The sequence below is a fragment of the Anabrus simplex genome, chromosome 8, assembly GCF_040414725.1.
Source record: "Anabrus simplex isolate iqAnaSimp1 chromosome 8, ASM4041472v1, whole genome shotgun sequence".
Lineage (NCBI taxonomy): Eukaryota > Metazoa > Arthropoda > Insecta > Orthoptera > Tettigoniidae > Anabrus > Anabrus simplex.
Genome location: NC_090272.1, coordinates 226538845 through 226554251, shown reverse-complemented (window position 1 = coordinate 226554251; position 15407 = coordinate 226538845). Strand labels below are relative to the sequence as shown.

Below are 15407 nucleotides of genomic sequence, written 5' to 3'. Positions count from 1 at the left end.
TCCCATCGTCGCCACAAGACCTATCTGTGTCGGTGCGACGTAAATCAATTTTTAATCACTTCGGTATGTCTCGTTTGTAAATATTAACTTAAATGACATAAACGTATTAGGTTTCCTGAATGGGAATGCCGTTCTTCACAAATATTAATAATAATACGATGAGTTTATTTTTATGTACTGTACCTACATATAAAAGGAGCTGTCTCACCGAGGCGATAAATGCGTGCTGGGTTCACCTGAAAGGACGTGGGTTCGATCCCACGTCAGGACCTCGAAAAATTAGGAAACAAGATTTCCCCTCCTTGGAGGTGCACGTTGCCCTGAGGTTCACTCAGCCTACACCAAAAATGAGGTCAGGTTAATTCCTGGGGGCAAAGGCGGCCGAGCGTCAAATGCCGCGGTTACGTATACTGGAAGACCTTCATAGCATGTACGGAGATGCCTTTGCTTTCTCTTTACCTACGTATGAAACACCATTTGCAGTCACGTTGCAGCACTAAACCTACGTCAGGAACCATATTGACATGAAAGCAATGTAGGCTACGTTTTGTTATACGATTACTAATTACATTAACACTTTTACAATAAAAGTCCTGACGCTTTTAATGTAAGATGGTTGTCTATTATTACATAAAGGGAATTGTCCGCCTAATGGTCTTTGTTTGACACCGTGGTCGGTCGGTTTAGACTTGACTGTATTTGTAGCGAAGTTAGGGCCCACGGCCCTCTCTTACACTTAACCGGTTCGAGTCCCGCTGATGTGAAAAATGTTCACCATCAGAATGTTGGCCGGCAGGATAAGAGAGGCGGAGGTATTCAATAATTTCTAATCACTAGATAGCCTGCCAAAACTCTCCTTGGTGTTCATGTGGTGTGAAGACAGGACAGCAAAAACGCGTCAAAACTTGATATCACTCCATGGCCATCATTGCCAACATTGCCTGTATTTAACCTTTATTACTGCCCTCCAGACCCCCTGTGGGTGGGGGACGCAGACGAATAATACACCCACGGTATGCCCTGCCTGTCGTAAGAGGGACTAAAAAGGGCGACCAAGAGATGATCAAGTTAGAGCCATGAGACTACTTGTAATTAGTAACATCGCGCAGGGAACACCATGGGTCTCTTTTACTTGCGCGTAGTACCACTACGTTAGGTACAAAATACGTTTGTGATTAGAAGCGACAGTGTGTGGCTCAGGATGCATTTTACAGTACCTGTAATTCGTACCACTATATGAGCGACACCATGGTTCTGCCTTGCCTATGTGTAGTACCCACTATGTGAGGAACACCACGGGATAGTGCGAGTCCCTTTGGTTAGTCCATTTATGTGAGGAACGCCATAGGCCTTTGTTACATGTGCGTATTACATTACCTGTGAATAGTACCATAATGTGTGGAATACCGCGAGTCTAGGCTACTTTTGATTAGACCGCACATGACAAATAGCATGGTTCTACTTTCCTAGCGATAAGTACCATTATGAACGGCCGATGACCTGGATTTTCGACCCGTTTCGACTACAAGCATCATCGATTCAGTATCATGCTTTAGAAGCAGTCCCCTGGTCAGTAATACTATTGTTTAACGCTAGTTGCGGGTCGGATCACTGATTGTTTTAACTCTATATCCATCCATTCACTCTTCGTCCTCACGCTTTCGAATTCTGGTCAGTGGAGGATTATGGATTTTTAAATTGTCATAACATTTCGTCTCATTTCGTACCATTAGGGACCGATGACCTAGATGTTAGGCCCCTTTAAACAACAAGCATCATCACCACCATCATCACTGCCCTCCAGTGGTACTCCATCGCCGTTCGCTGGGTGGCCTCAACTGACTTTAAGGACCAGTTTATAGCACATTATACTGGAATAAGACAGGCCAGTGCTATGTTAAAGCACTGTAATAAAAGTGTTGAGACCAAACAAGTTGGCCGTGCGGTTAGGGTTGCGCTCTGTGAGCTTGCATTCGGGAGATAGTGGGTTCAAACCTCCTGTCGACAGCCCTGAGGATGGTTTTCCGTGGTTTCCCATTTTCACGCCAGGCTTTACCTTAATTAAGGCCACGGCCACTTTCTTCCCACTCCTAGTCCATTCCTATCCCATCGTTGCCATAAGACCTATCTGTGTTGGTGCGACGTAAAGCAAATTAATAATAATAATAATAATAATAATAATAATAATAATAATAATAATAATAATAATAGGCTGGCGGTGGTACCATCTAGCGGACAAAGAGTGTAACATAGCGACGCTCTTTACTGAGATTCGTCTGTCGGATGGAGACGTTAAGCTTTAAACAGACCTTTGTGGTTATTCGTCAGGAATAGACTACTGTATATACCAACACCGGGTTTCAATCCATCTCTACCTCATAATCATCATCATCTCCGTCCGGCCCCATGGCTAAATGGTTAGCGTGCTGGCCTTTGGTCACAGGGGTCCCGGGTTCGATTCCCGACAGGGTCGGGAATTTTAACCATAATTGGATAATTTCCCTGGCACGGGGACTGGGTGTCGTCATCATTTCATCCTCATCACGACACACAGGTCGCCTACGGCGTCAAATCAAAAGACCTGCACCTGGCGGGCCGAAGTCCTCGGACACATCCCGGCACTACACGTCATACGCCATTTAATTTTTATTATCATCACCACACAACCAGAACACGATATCACATCACCTGACGTCACAAGAAAGGAATTAAATGAACATTCTTACAATAAGAGCACTGACACTTTTAATGTAAAACTGGGTTATTGCCTTTACGTACCACTAACTACGCCGAGGTGGTGTCCCACATGAGTTCCTTTACGTGCAAGTAAATCTCAGCACCTTCAAATACCAACACAACAGCCATCCAGTCATAAACACGCATTATCTACAAAGAAATGTCGTATGGCTTTTAGGGCCGGGATATCCCAGAACGGGTTCGGCTCGCCAGGTGCAGGTCTTTCTATATGACTCCCGTAGGCGACCTACGCGTCGTGATGAGGATGAAATGATGATGAAGACAGCACATACACCCAGCCCCGTGCCGTGGGAATTAACGAATTAAGGTTAAAATCCCCGACCCTGCCGGGAATCGAACCCGGGACCCTCTGAACCGAAGGCCAGTACGCTGACCGTTCAGCCAACGAGTCGGACACCAGCGTTGTTAATCCAATAGAACATCTTCGTCCCATCCAACGCACTAATTCTATCGCATCACCCTTTGACCTGACTGAAGTGTGTAACAGTACCGTTTAGTCAAGTATAGTAACATTACCGGCAAATAACCACATTGATGATAATAATAATAATAATAATAATAATAATAATAATAATAATAATAATAATAATAATAATAATAATAAAAATAATGGATTTTCCACCTGAGTCTGACATGTACTACACAAATGGTAGTCCGTTCTCCTTGATCTAGACCAGAGGTGCTCACCTGGAGGCCCCTTGAGGCTAGCCCAGTGTGGCCGGGCTGGCGTGACGTCAGTTTCGGGCAGTTTACGTAGCAAGCATACGTCACAGTGAAGCGAGAGAGCGAACGCACTTTGCAGGAAGGGAACGGTGACGTTCGATTGTCATTACGAAGCTCTCCTCCACCACTCAGCGAAATGCTGAATGGAGTAGGCTACAGAAAACCGGCCTTTTCAAGATGTTCCTGTTTGATTTATACTGCGCTCGTTGTAAACAGTCACTTTAATTTTCTTATATTTATACATTCAAAGAAAACTAACACGTAATAATTATTTTTTTACAATTCCCAAAGTACATGGTTTAAGCGTACAAACTACGATTTACAATTCCTTGGATGGGAATGACAGTAATTCCATTTCTTAAAAAGTAAAATTCCTGTCATTCATTCAGCAAAAAGTAGTATATATTTATATAATTCAAGAACCCCAGAGGAGTGCGACAGGCCTCGGCAGCCGGCGCAGTTCCAATCCTCGCCGCTTCATTCATCCCGTGCCTGATCCGGTCATTGACTGGAAAACAGGTTGTAGGTTTTCATAATTCAACAAATTTACTGCTTGATTTTGCACAGTATTGTAGTGTTGTGTGACTTTCCCTGTTCAATGAATTTCTGAAAATAGTATTTAAAACTTACCAGGTATCCGTTGGTAATAGCTAGCTTCTAAATGGCGAGGGGGCTTCATCATGAGTGAGGACATAAATATTTACTATCCAAGATTAAAGTACAACAACAAATTAAATGCATATATCAAACAGATATACAGTATGCCTTCAAATAAGTAACCTAAGTCATTTTCTTTCCGGTAAGCATTCGATTGTTGGTGAGTTTATCAGGTAATTTGAAGCCAAACAAGTACAAGCCGCAGCTTATCCACCTTAACTCCGTATTGTATTACAACTGTTTCCAAAGCACCTCTTAAAACGTAACAGTGACAATTGTAATTCATTACGTACATTATACAAATATTTGAGGTTGTAGGTCTAACTCTTTATTGTAGACGATCAAAATACTTAAACTGCAATGAATATATATAACTTATTTCTTACAACGTAAATTGAAAATGATATGGATTTCTGCCCTCTCTCTTTCATTATTTTTTGCCTCCATTTCAAACTCGGGTATCGCGGCAGTGGTCGAGAGTGAACGGGAGAACTTCGCCCAACCTTCATGGCCTATGACGTAGCCACGATGTCACTGTGGTTGAATAGCATACGCTGCGCTCATCGCCTGCCAGTCCGCCCAATTACAGTGCTGGGCGCCCGCAGCGTGAGCACCTCTCATCTAAAGGAACTCTGGACCTGAGCGGACCGTTCTGAGGGGGCATGCAGCTCTGTATTCTCGCAATGTTGTTAGGTGGTACCAGGTTGATAGTGCTGGTGGTGATTATTATTTTAACAGGAAGTACAACTGGCCCACCATCCTCAATTGACATTAATCAGAAGGAAATTAGAAGAGGTCCGACACTTCGGAAAATTAAATTATCGACAAAAGAAAGACAAGGGCACGAAGGCCGTGAAACTGAAAGTCTCCCTAGGCCTCGAAAATCTTATACCGTTGAAGATGGAAAAGAACAAGAGTTGGCCAAGGGAGGTCGGATAGTATAGATGAAAGTAAATGGAAGCGATGCCAGAACTCAGCTAAGGCTAAGTCGTAAGAGGCGACTATTTACAGATATGTTTAACTGACTTGCAATATTCTCACTTATCTCACTAATGAACCTGGACAACACAGTAATCTATACTAATTACAATTACACCATTTTAGCACTCCAACTACACCTGCTCTATTATTACACCTTCGACAACGTAGGCTAGTGCGTTCACACTCCATTTAAATATGATTTAGTGACGTAAATCACATCATATGACCACTAAAGTGTACATTTTCTTATTCAGAAAGATTCGGAGAAATCATTTTTGAGAAAATCAAAATACGCTAATGATGATTTAAGACTAGCCTACCACGCTTGAATTAAAACTTTGGCCGGAGTAGTTACTGTAGGTCACTAAAACACAAACATACATCTACAAAAGTGACCCTTCTTCGTATGCTGTAACTGTCACTAATTTGGTTGCAGTGCACAACTGTGTCTCATTTTGAGCATAAACCTGAATCAGCAAAGTAAACAAGTGATATCCTACACCGCTTTAGGCCAGAGCTGGGAAATTAAAAAAATCGAATTACTTGTAAGTAGTACTTTCTTTTATTAATTGTTGCTTTAAATTTACTCCTTGAAATAGAATTTGTCTACTTCTATGTAAACCTTGGCCTCTTCAACAATCTTCTGCCATTTATCTCGATCAACCGCTAAAACTTTCCAATTTCTGTAGCCCATTTCTGGTTCGTCCTCTCTGTACCCCTGGATTTCCATTTAATATCTTCGAAATAGAATTTGTATTCGTTACAAATACGTGGAAGCAGAAACGGAAAACATATTAAGTAATGACGATTATAACTTTTTAATTTCTACAACAGCAGAAGCAACAGTTTCACGAGGTACTTACAACATCCATCACTGCTGGGGATATTCTTAAAACTAAACACAATAATTCTTTCAAGTATCCTTGCAGAGTTTCTTTTCGAGAAATGCGGAGAGTATTTTTGTTTAGCGATGAGAATGTTAAGAACGAATTATTTTGTAACGTAAATGACAAATTTGCTGTCACGTCCGGAGACCCGAATTCGATTCCCGGCTCTGCCACGAAGTTTGAAAAGTGGTACGAGGGCTGGAACCGAATCCCGTCAGCCTCGGGAGATCAACTGAGTAGAGGGGTTTCGATTCCCACCTCACCCATCCTCGAAGTGGTTTTCCGTAGTTTGCAGGCAAATGCCGGGATGATACCTAACTTAAGGCCACGGCCGCTTCCTTCCCTCTCCCTTGCGTATCCCTTGCAATCGTCCCATCCCCCACAAGGCCGCTGTTCAGCACAGTAGGGGAGGTAGTGGTCCTCCTGCCCAGTTGTATCCCTGACCAAATGTCTCACTCACCAGGACACTGCCCTTTAGGAAAACATCGTTTCTGAAGTTCAAGAGTATCATGCTCACCCTCTCTTAGTAATCACAACCAGTTATTGGCTCTATGCTTAAAACAAAACCCACACAAAAAGAAGTAATACATTTGTCTTTGCAAATTTGGTATCATTGCAGCCCCATGCGAAAAGAATGTCAATGATCTTTTCAAGGCAGCAGTTTCGTGAAGCAATTGTATTGATTACTTGTTGAGAAAGTAAGTTTTAATTGTAAACGAGTAAAATATTTGTCAGGTAACTCAGCCCAGTTACTTGCCTCACAAGCAAGACTACAATCAGTTATTATTCCAGGTCAGTTGGTTTTTCCTCCGGACTCAGCGAGGGATCTCACCTCTACCGCCTCAAGGGCAGTGTCCTTGAGCGTGAGACTTTTTGGTCGATGATACAACTAGGGAGGAGGACTAAAACCTCTCCTTGGCGTTCTTACATGCTATGCTGAACAGAGGCCGTGTGGGGGATGGGCAGATCGGAAGGGATAGGCAAGGAAGAGGGAAGGAAATGGCCGTGGCCTTAAGTTAGGTTCCATCCAGGCACTGGAGGAGAAGTGGGAAACGACGGAAAGCCACTTCGAGGATGGCTGAGGTGGGAATCGAATCCTCTCTACCTGTACTCAATTGACTTCTCGAGAAAGAGTGGATCCCGTTCACCCGGGCCTCCGGGGGTGGCAGCTACACCGCAGAGGCGGGCCCAGGTCACAAGAGACTTGTCTGGCAATTGTTACTGTAACCGGAGTCAGTGCTTATGGCCTGAAACAACCAGCAGTCTCAGCATAACGGTAGCATTTTAAACGTAGATATAAACATGCAAATAAATAAATATGAATTAATGAGGCCCGTTCAGGTTCCCCAGGCCTTTAAAACTCCCTCAAGATCCCTAGTAAAATAGGAAATTCCCAAACTTCATAAGAATGCAAGTGTAAACATGTTCTTCATCTGGTGGGAGTCCGCCTCTGTAGCGCAACGGTTAGCGCCATTAGCTGCCGTCCTCGGGGGCGCGGGTTCGATACTTGGTACTGTCAGAGATTTGGGGTGTGTCTGAAAAGAGATGCACCACTTCAGGTCGAGGACATGCGTTTACGTTTTCCGGCTCCATGGCTAAATCTTTAGCTTGCGGACCTTTGGCCCAAGAGGTCCCGGGTTCGATTCCCGGCTAGGTCGGGGATTTTAACCTTCATGGATTAATTCCGAATTCCGAGGGCTCGGGGCATGTGTGTGTGTGTGTGTGTGTAGTCTTCAGCATTAGACTTCATTATATATGGGGCTCGATCATCACAGGCGCTGAGGTCGCTTATACGGCGTCAAAGCAGGCCTTTCCGGAGGCCGAAATCCGTTATTGTTATTATTATTATTATTATTATTATTATTATTGTACCGGGCGGTACACCTCCACGCCGCTAATTTAAAATTTGCGCCAGTTGAAACTCCTCTGCTGGAGGAAGTCTGAACTTTATATACGCTATTAATTCGCTACCTTCTCAAAAGATGTCACCACGTGGAAAATTTTGAGTTTTTGAACTGTGTCATTTTTGATGTGTTTTTGTTTTGCTTGAAGTAAGAAGTGTGAACTTTCTCTTCTAGAGGACACTACTGAAGATCAACAATAGTGCACCCTAGTGCGAAGTCAAAGAACTATTTTGTTGGAGAAATTTTTATTTCAAATGTTTGTCTTTGCTAAATTTTTTTCAGTTATTGTTTAAGTTGGCTGTATACCCCTCTCTTTCCCCTTGTTTTGCATTTAACCAATCCCGAATTTCTGTTATTAATTTCTGACCAATCGTAGGTATCTTCCCCCAACTTGAATATGTTGCTGTATCCTACCCAATAAAAAGTTTGTGGGAGGGTGTTTTCATTCCCCTGACACCTAGAACCTTCCGCGAGAGGATATAAACTGCTGATTTTAGGGTCTCCGGGCCACTTCTGTTCCATCTTTCAGTGTATTAAGTACATAGCAGGAGGCGGGAAGCGCCTCTTTCCTCGGCAGCGGTCAACAACAAGGTAATGGCCGATTAATAACTTCCTTCCTTGCTAGCTCAGCAGTTTAACTCTCGGGGCGGGTTCTAAGCGTTCCACCATGTAACCTTTTCCTAAATGTAACTACTCTTTTCATATATTCTCTTTTAAAGCTACATACTGGGATAGAGAGTGCTAACCCTCTCGAGCTCCCACTCATATTGTTTTGAGGTGAACTTATTTTTCTCAACCTATTCTCGTTAACGTTAAACAAATTGTTCTTTTCTTAAGTCACCTCTTTAGTATGGGATTAGCCCTGGTATTATCGGCCTAGTGCCAAGTAGGTCTTAATCAAAGTGTATTAGGAGTGCAAGTTCGCCTCCTCTCAAATTGTTCCCTTAGAGGTCATTTAATTAACCTTCTTTTCATTCTATAGACCTCAGTAGATTGGGTATTTTACCCCTGTGTTTATGTCCGTTGAGGACAACTTGAAGGTGGAGTTTGGTGTGGCCTGGGAGAGGCTTAAATTTGAGAGCGAGTGGCTCTTTTGAAAATTGAGTGTTGTATGCCTCGTGGAGGCTTTTCAGTGTAATTTGGAGCTAGGGCTCCTAGGCATGAATGGGGTTTTCTGCCCCTCTGTTGAAACTTGTGTTTGGAGGTAAAACTGAGCTGATTGCCCAGGCATTGTGTTTTCAGGGCTCGAAGCCCAAATCCTGTAAATATTGTAACTACCCTTTGACTTGCTACTTTGTACCTGCCATGCTTGTTATTTCTTTGTTTTTGAAAAGAAAACATAACCTGGTTAAATTTTAATTAATTTTACTTTAGTAGCTTGAGACCCGTTCACCACCCCGCACCTTCTTTCACGCATAACTACCACAAAAACACGGTAACAATTATTATTATTATTATTATTATTATTATTATTATTATGTCTGGTGGGAAACTTCTTTTCTAAAGGTATACGATACGTGAACTTAGGAACAATGTGTAATGCCACTTATACAAATGTCGTTTAATTAAACGAGACGACCGGCTTCAATAATGATTATGTAACAGGTCATTTCGTTGGTTATATGGATTTATCGGCGATATTTTTTCTTTCCCTAAACTCATTGGGATTTGTATGCGTAGGGAATGCATGGATACTACTGTTTCAGGGGAGGTCGGCCTCCTAGACGGTGACGCCGTCTCTCAGGCCGGGAGATTTGTTACGGTGAAGGAGAAGCTCGGAGAGGGTGAGGGGGTTGGCGGCCGTGGCCTGTACTAGGAACTGTCCCGGCATTCGCCTCAGTGCAGGATAATGGAAAACTATTTTCAAGACAGGTGACAGTGAGCACCAGCTCCTCTTCATCTCCCGAATACAGAGGCATAGAAGTGCGGCCACCTTTCCTCTGCTCGGCTGGTCGGTCGGAGTGCAGAGCTGTCGGACCACGGACCAGCCGTTGCCACTTGTGGTCCGAAGCGCACTCTACATCCACCGACCTGGACACTTTTATTTCATTATTATTTTTTTGTTGAGGGCAACTAAATGAGAGTCCCAGGACGAAAACTATGCCCTTTTACTAGTCTCATCTGTTTCCGAGAAATACCGATGAATCGGAAAGTCTCTGTTTACTGCACTGGCGCGGGAAAATCGATCTGGCTGGGAGGTGGTATTTTGCCTCCTTCAGAAAAGAAACCCCCTCTTCACTAAATTTAGTTTTAAAGATTAATGGCGGAGTATTAGACAGGAGGGGTGGAGGGACAAACCCTCACTTTTTAAGAAACGAATTTCTCATTTTTAGTGACAAGTGGTTTAAATTTGGGAAAGGCCGAAAGATTGCTGTTTTCCTATTTAAAACAGATCCTAAGTAAGCGAAGGGCCGTGATGTTTGAACTGTTTGGCTTCTTGGCCCTTATAATCCCTTTTAAGACTGGCTAAGGACGATTCAAGATTTGGTCATCTTCATTGTTTACGAGAGATCTAACAAGCGGAATGTGAAGTTCGTATAGTATCTTTTTAAAAGATTTCAGCAACTGTACACATCATTCTCAAAGTTTTGTTTTGGAAAACGTGTCATTTAGAAAGTGGAGGCCTCGCAAGCTTACAGCAGGATAGGCCTGCTAGACAGCTAGTCTTTTCTAGATCTACCTGATGAGTGACTATCCCTCTTGTTGTAATTCTCAATTATTCAGTGCAAACAGTCATTGTGGTTTTGATTTCCTCGTTGTAGCCTAATTTTCTTCCATCTTATTCGTCACTAATGATGATACTCAACATCTGTCACCGCATTGCCTAGAATACTGATCAAAGAAATACTCAATGAAGTAGCACAGGTTCTCTGTCGACGTTGTAGTGACAGAATGTATTCACCAGAGCTCGGGAAAGAGATGTACAAAGCCGTTCAACTGATGTGTTACAGACGCTCTCTCAATTGGAACAATAAGCCTCAATTAAGAGCACTTCCCAGGCCACATCGTCCGATTTGAATGTGCAGTTCCAACGCTCTCTGTGTCTAGTCTGCTGTCTCAGTCTCAGAAACCCATTGCCTGGATTCACTTTGACTCAGCCATTTCCCGATGTAATAAACATTTCACTTCATTTTCATAATACCGACTTCCTGTGCGCAGTGAAGCTGATTAAAGCTCGCTTCTACGTAGATCGGGCTTGGGGTGCAGAACTGGTTACTTTAGATCCCAATAATAATAATAATAATAATAATAATAATAATAATAATAATAATAATAATAATAATAATAATAATAATAATAATAATAATAATAATTGTACCGGAGGTACACCCGTCCCGTGTAATTAAGACAAGCGCCTTGTAGAAGGCCATCTATGACAAACTCTGAAACTCATTTCGGAAATAATTTGAACATTCATCGACAGATGTCCCTACTATCAACTTACGTGCGCCCTCTGGGGTGAGGATGAACAATTAATTTTCAAAGTAATTTTGTGTGTTAAGGTTTCCTAAAACTGAATTGTTTATAGTTTGTTTTTAGTGTTCTAAAGTTATCTAATTTCTATCTCTTCCCGCCAGTTTAAAATCGTAGCCAGTAGGAAATTTTGTACATTTATTTAAGTAACCAATCAGAGTTTTTGATATTTATTTGATTGCCCAATGGAAATTGTGGGTGCGTCAGGGCTTCGGCCCAGAGAAATCTAGAACCTTCCTCTCCGCTATAAAAGCTGAGACATTTCGGGCCATGTTGTCTTCCGATCGCTCCAGTCAAGAGGTTTAGAGTGTGTTCGTAGCGGGAGCCTCGTATATCGCCGGGAGGTCCACCAGCTCAAGGTAATGGCAGACTCCGTGTAATTATATAACAGTCTCTGAAAGATAGTTCAAGGGAAAAGTTTCTCAGTGTAAATTCTCAAACAAGAACTTAACCGAACTTAGGGAACAAAGAGTGAGAACCCTCTTGTATTCCCTTTCAACTTGATATTGAGGTGACTAGGATTTTGTAATCTTTAAAAGCTACCTCTTAATTTTGTAAAATATATATATTTTCGTTCATCTAGTTACCTCTGTAGTATAGGCTTAGCCTCTGTAACGTCCGGCCTTAAGCCCAGGTAGGGTTTTAAGTATTTTCATGCGAATTTCACGGAGTACAAGTGTTCGCCTCCTAACATTTTGATTTTCGGCCAGTAACTTTAACCTTTTCTTGTTTTAACTAAGGCCAGGTACTTATTGCCCCTGTTAAAATTCATTATTTTCATTCTATTTTCCTATGTAATTTCGACTGTTGAGGCAAATAAGACAGTGACTACTATTGATTTTTGGTAAATGTAGATTGTGTCTTAAAGAAGGCCTGGAACTTGTAAATATTCGAGAAGTCTCCAGTCCATTCCAGTTTTGGCAGTATCTCTCGCTCGAGAACAACATTTCATCAATACTTTCACCGAGCTGCATTTGGGAGGCGGTCGGCTGAACTGAGATGGCTTTCCGTGGTTTTCCATTATCCTCACTAAGGCTAATGCCGAAAGAGTTCCTTCTACAGATCACAGTCACCTCCCTCTCACCCTTCACCGCACCTCAAATCATGGCAACTCATCTTCTGGCCTGAGAGAGGGCGTCACCGTGTAGGAGGCCTGCCGCACCCCTTCAGGGTGGCAGGCTTTTAGCAGGCAGCTAGCAATACTGACAATACACCAACAGAATGAAAAACAAGGCAATATGGTACCATTCACCATGGCTTCAACTTTCGGACAAACGTACTTCATATTCGTAAAATTGAAACTTTAAAATTTGCAGTGGACACTAAACTAGCCTCTAGGTTTATGTCGCCATATATGGAGGTGATTCAACCTCTTTCTTTTCTCGAAAATCATAACGGTTTCTATTCCAAATTTACATTTCTAACCTTGACCACCTTCACTTATTTTCTAAGGTATGTTGTTTCTCAACGCAGTGTATATTTAAACGTGTGCTAGTCTCTGGACGCCGCCATCGATCTGAAATAACTTATTTCGCGTGCTGCTCGATGCAAATAATAATTGCTCTTATCTATTCTGTTCTTTGGCAATGTCTTCTCTTGCTATACTGTATTCCCGAATATTTGATTAACCCTCTCTTTCATGACACGTAAAGAGTCTCCTGTAACATGAGGAAAGTTCAACTATCAAGAGATTGCGACATTTCAGTTTTCGAGACTAGACTTCAAAGGTCACATGAACAAGACAGTCACCTGAGCCTGTCCTTTATGCGCGAGAAAAAAATAAAAGGAATATTCCACATTGCCAGAAGTGTACAACGGAGGTTTTCGCAGCTGAAAATCAAAAACCATGTTGTAGGGCCTATCTGTCTACTAAGTTGATAAGTTGCTGCAAATGTTTCAGCAACCGCCACCCTTCCTGATCTGAAATGTAAGGTTAAATCGTCTACATAGACTGCGGACCCAGCAGCCGCAACTATGCCGTTTACGGTGATTGCGAATACTGTCACACTCAACACAGATCCCTTAGTAACTCCATTTGCTTGAACGTGATGCCGAGAATAAGCCCTCCCTACTGGGACTCAAAATAGCCGGAGGGACATACATTCTTAATAAACGTGGGCAATATCCCTGGAATTTCCGCTGATGTAGAGTGGACATAATCCTGTACTGCTGGGATAATAAATACAAAGTTTAAAAATGTACTGAATGGCGTTCTGTAGCCTGACGAGATGATCGGCGGCAGACCGATAAGAGCAAACTCACACCAGTAGTTAGTCAGGAGATGCCTCTCCTCTAAAGCCTTCACAAGTCGTCGGTTCATCATGCTTACAAGCAGCTTACAGAGGTTGTTCCCTTGGCAGATTGGACGGTACGGAAAAGTTTTGCCAACACTTGTGATGACAATATATGTGCTATCATGGAAGACACATACTTTCCGCAAGTAGCTTTCTTATTCTCTCGAATCAAAAAGCGAGGCTTAGTGCGTAATATGGATTTCAATTGTACGACGCAGGCGATAACACTTAAAAAGGCCCGTCGGCGATCCCATGTGGCTTCGGCAATTCGTCGCTCCATCACAGGACTTATTTCCAGCGAGGCATGCAGGAGGAGGAAAGTATTGCTGCCGTCAGAATTCCAGTTGCAGTAGAAGAAACGTCACAGTCAACAGACCCAAGCACCCCATCGGTAATCACTGCGCCTTTCGAAAATCACTTAAATGCTCGACGAAGTAATAAACGCTTTGGTAATTCGGTCTGTGTTTTACTCAAGAGCGTGAGAACTAAAGAGAAATGATCGCTATCACTGAAGTCCCCCGAGTAGGGGAACTAACGTATGGCTAAACAATGTGAAATCCAGGTGAGAGAATGTCCGATGTGTGCTTCTGAAGTGAGTACGTTCACCTGTGCTGAGCACACAAAGATCCTACTAGTTAATCTATCACTCAATCACTCTCCTCCTATTCCAAAAAGATTGAAAGCCCCAGAGAGAGCTGCGAGCGTTCACGTCACCCAGCCAGAGGAGAGGAGGCTGAGATCGTGATTCAGAGGAAAGTACACGTTACACATCGTTGTTGTTACTAGCAGTGGAGTGCGAACTGTAACTGCCTCCAGCTGAGTACGTAACGGCACTTCTTCTCAAAAAATGTCACGGTACAGATACTTCCAGACGTCTCGCCATCGACAGCTCGTTGGTGTCTGGAATATCGGTGGTCAAATTGTCTCCAGGTCTCCGACGAGATGCCTGTAGACAAGACTATAGTGAACGCATCACCTGACGCAAATCGGTGAGGTTGCAGTGCCATTGTGTAGATCAAAAGATGTCATTTATCGTAGTCGTCGTCGTCGCCATCTCCGCAGATGAGAGCCTCAGTCTCCATGGACTCCTCAGCAGAGGGTGACGACAGAGGCGATCCAGGATTCCGTAAAAAGGAGGGAGGGGTATTTTTTGTAAACATATCACAAAGCAAAAACAACGAGTTTTTTTTAGCAAAGCGAGAAGACAGAACCGTCAGCAAATAAAAATGTTATATTTCCATACATTTTCATGAATATTAAAGTTTTAGAGCTCTCATTGTTACATGACTATCAAAATTACACGAAGTATTCAATGTTAAACATTTTAGTTATGAAGGAAAATTCTTGAAAGAGTTCAGCGGATATCTGTCATATACAAATATGGAAAATGTACTAAGCATGCAAAGACACCACCAGCAGCTACGTTATTACCTTGTTTTGGTCACGTGCAAATTTTGATTTAAAATAATAATAATAATAATAATAATAATAATAATAATAATAATAATAATAATAATAATAATAATAATAATAATTTAATACAAGAGTCTTTCAAAAATTACACATGAGTAACTTGATCAATTTTATCGCAAGCTTTTGCTCATCACTGACTAACCGCTTAGCGTTAACTGAAAAGTTATTTTACTAGTAAACATTGCTCCTGTTTAATTTCGCCTACCTGTTTTCATGCGACTGTTTCTACATTTTAGAGATTGTGGTAATATTAGCTA

The 15407-nt window shown here is 42.3% G+C and overlaps 1 protein-coding gene across 2 annotated transcripts in view; it reads right to left on the bottom strand.

Moving 5' to 3' along the window:
* LOC136879018 (golgin subfamily A member 6-like protein 2) overlaps positions 1-15407 on the bottom strand; it is a 182762-nt gene that overhangs the window by 44921 nt on the left and 122434 nt on the right. The gene's annotated exons all lie outside the window — the stretch shown is intronic.